A 4,063-nucleotide genomic window follows, 5' to 3' on the forward strand; every position below is an offset into this window, starting at 1 on the left:
CTCCGGTTAACACCAGAAGGTCGCGGATAGGCCTGGACGGATTTATTCGGAGGCTACAACCAAACACGGATTCGGCTTTAAAATGCGGGAGGAAGAAGGAAAATGGAAGGCTGCGGCAAAAGCTTATCTGGATCACGCCGACGGCAGCTTTGATCCTGCAGGGAAATTAATTCAACCAGGCACAGGTTTAACAGGGGATGGAAAATAATACAAGGGTTTATTGCAAAGAAACGTAGGGACAGGAAAACACGATATTATCTAAAGTTCCTAGATTGGGATCCCACACACCGACGTCAAATACAGACAGGGGGAGTGATCAACCAAAATAACACATCCGTTATGCAATTGGGAATGTGGAGCTCGGTCTTAGCTGTCTTGTCGTCTTCAATCTCCGGCGTGGAGGAATCCTCCGCCCGCCTCGCACGCGTCGCTAGGCCCGTTCACAGCACCGAACCTCGCTCCCGCACAAGCACCGCTCCAAGCACCACGAGGTCGATCTTCACACACGATCGATAAGCCAACTCTCAAGGCAACTCAACCAGGGCCAAGACTGTGAGTCAACGCAACCAGGGACAGGACTCTCTCCACTCGAGATCGCACCGGGACTGCCAGGGCCAGGAATCTGCCGCGCAGAGTTCCGCACGCTCTTTTTATAACCTCTGGCGGTGACGTCAGCCTCGGCGCGGCACCCAAACAGAGCCCCGTAACTTCCCACCCTTTGTCGACCCGCTTCGCGCCTTCCGCGTCCATTCGCGCCAACCGATCACAGCCCTCCTGGGCGTGGTATAGCACGTGGCGTGTAGCATGATCATAGCTCGTAGGTGCAGCTGGCCGAGGTCCATGTGGCTGCGCCCCGAGCCGGCTCCCCCCTCCCCCTTGCCTGTTCGTCTTCCAAAGTTATGCCAGGGAAGGGATTTATTTGATGTTGCGCTGGGGACCTAACTGCGTGTCTACAGGTGTGCATTGCCATAAGGGACAAAGGTTTGGTGACCAGGTGTGGACACACAGGGGCGTTATTCTTTAATCCCTATTCTATTTAACACACAAACATCCTGGTATGTCCACAGCTATACATCTTAACTGACAAATCGCCTAAACATGAAACTTATTACAGGTCAGATTCCTTACCGCGACAGACGAATACCTACATACAGAGATCTATCTGGCTCTACATATTGCTACCCCACCGACATAACAGTATTTAATCTGCTGCTATGAGGTGCCGCATTATGCTGTTTTGCCTCCTGGGAGATTTGGTAAGCTGAACTAGAGGATTTCGGTGATTATTGTTTGAGACATGCTTTGTGCTTCATTCTGTAGTATTGATGATTTGTATGCTGTGTCCTGTGTAGTGTTCCACACTTTCTGATTTCAATAAAGCCTGCGACTTGCATAAGGTTGTGGAGATCATATTTCACAAGTGGGTGGGTTTCAGGAGATGGTTTCAAAGTATCCACCTCCATTGTGCGTGTGTGTTTGTGTGTATGCTTACCGAGCAGGTTTCAAAGTATCCACCTCCTGTGTGTGTGTGTGTGTGTGTGTGTGTGTGTGTGTGTGTGTGTGTGTGTGCACTTATGTGTGTGTGTATGTATGTGTGTATGTATGTGTATGTACGTGTGTGTATACATGTATGTGTGTATGTATGTGTATGTATGTGTGTGTATGCATGTATGTGTGTGTATGTATGTGTGTACGAGGGTGTGTGTGTGTGTGTGTGTGTGTGTGTGTGTGTGTTTGTGTGTGCAATATTTGTGTACATATGTAAAATAAAATAAAATAACTTATCCCATCACCTTCAAAGCTAATGTTGTGCCACCTGTATAAACTCATGCTTCCTCCTATGACTAATGCTCCTGTGCCCGATGTGTCTCTCCAGTGTGAATTTTTTGATGCTTTGTTAATGCTGCTCTTTCAACAAATGCCTGAAGACGCACAGAACACTTGTACGGCTTCTCTCCCATGCGAACTTTTTTGATGTCGGTGCAAATGTGATGAACAAACAAAATCTTTGTTGCAAACAGAACACTTGAAAGGCTTCTTTTCCGTGTGTATCCTTTGATGCTTTTTAAATTTTCCTTTATCACCAAATGCCTTAAAACACACAGAGCACTTGTAAGGCTTCTCTCCCGTGTGTATCATTTGATGCTTTTTTAATATGCCTTTATCACCAAATACCTTAAGACACACAAAACACTTGTAAGGCTTCTCTCCGGTGTGTATCCTTTGGTGCTTTTTTACTCTTCCTTGATGACTAAATCCCTTAAGACACACAGAACACTTGTATGGCTTCTCTCTCGTGTGCATTTTTTGATGTTGATGCAAATATGATGAAAAAGCAAAATCCTTGTTGCAGACAGAACACTTGTATGACTTCTCTCTCATGTGAATTTTTGATGTTGATGCAAATATGATGGACAAGCAAAATCCTTATTGCAAACAGAACACTTGTAAGGCTTCTCCCCTGTGTGCATCCTTTGATGATTTTTTAATGTTGATCTTTGACCAAATGTCTTAAGACACATAGAACACTTGTGTGGCTTCTCTGCTGTGTGTCTTTTTTGATGTTGATGCAAATATGATGAAAAAGCAAAAGCCTTGCTACAAATGGAACACTTGTGGGGTTTCTTTCCTGTGTGTATTTTTTGATGATGATGTAAATATGATGAAAAAGCAAAAGCCTTGTTGCAAACGGAACACTTGTGTGGCTTCTTTTCTGTGTGTATTTTTCGATGCCTTATTAATGTTGATCTCTGAACAAATGCCTTAAGACACACAGAACACTTGTGTGGCTTCTCTCCTGTGTGTATTTTTTGATGATGATGCAAATATGATGAAAAAGCAAATGCCTTGCTGCAAACGGAACACTTGTAGGGTTTCTTTTCTGTGTGTGTTTTTTGATGCCTTATTAATGTTGCTCTCTGAACAAATGCCTTAAGACAAGCAGAACACTTGTAAGGCTTCTCTCCCATGTGTCTTCTTTGATGACTTATTAAAGTTGTTCGATAAAGAAATGCTTCAAGACACATGGAACACTTGTAAGGCTTCTCTCCGGTGTGTATCCTTTGATGATGACGCAAACGTGATGAATAAAAAAAATCCTGACCACAAACAGAACATTTGTGTGGTCTCTTACTTCCTTGGATATTCTTGAGAGTCTCTGCGCAGCTTTTACAACTGCGGATGGAAGACGCGCTGCTAAACGTGTCGGTTTCTTGACAAACATTCTGTGTCATGTGATGATTTAAAATTTCTGAGCAGAACAACTGGGAACAGTTGTAACAAGAAACCAGTTTCATTTGTTTCACTGAAAAGACAAATCACAAAAAGCATTCAAAATTTACCAAAACTTGAAAATGTTGGAAACTTGATAATATTTCATTTAGATTAGATGAAGCATTTGCCATATATTTCTGTCCTGCATTCAATGGACAAGCTCAATATCAAGAATTCAAAAATGGCAGAATTTTCCAAAATGTATCTGACAGTGACTGAGTAAACACAAGCTAACTTACCAGAGGTTATTCGATTATTGTGGCAGCAGAAAATAAGAAGGTGTGATGTGTGGTCCTTATTTATATTGTTACGTTTGTGGGAGGTAGGCAAATGATTACCTTAGAGCCAGGTAGAATTGTTTAGATTACCATGCTCCAAATGTCGTGTGGCCATCTTGAAGTACATAAGTCAGGCCGGATGCCGTGAAAGTGTATAATTGTGGGGTTATGTTAATTAGTTAGGGATTGATGGTTAATCCCCTGTATGTAACTGCCTCTGTTATTTCCCCTCTGTTCCTCATGACAATGCAGCACACACACACAAAACCAGGCACGAGCGCATTAATAACACTAAATAAAAACGAACCGGTAAAAGGACATTGAGGACCACTGCTGATACCACCGATGGGTGATCACAAAAGCAGGCAGGTCCGTGAGGCCATGCCCCGAAGAGCAGTGATTGGTTAGGACGGTCATCGAGCAATGAGATGAACTCGCTGGTTGGAGCAGGCATGGGCGGCGTTGGATGACGTCAAAGCCTTGAGTACAAAAGACCAGGGTTCCCGACATTT

The 4,063-nt window shown here is 43.7% G+C and overlaps 1 pseudogene; it reads right to left on the reverse strand.

Moving 5' to 3' along the window:
• Positions 1-1,844: 1,844 nt before the first annotated feature.
• Positions 1,845-3,233, reverse strand: LOC144892136 (uncharacterized; annotated as a pseudogene).
• Positions 3,234-4,063: the final 830 nt, after the last annotated feature.

The sequence above is a fragment of the Myxine glutinosa genome, chromosome 5 (assembly GCF_964187855.1).
Source record: "Myxine glutinosa chromosome 5, kmMyxGlut1.1, whole genome shotgun sequence".
Lineage (NCBI taxonomy): Eukaryota > Metazoa > Chordata > Myxini > Myxiniformes > Myxinidae > Myxine > Myxine glutinosa.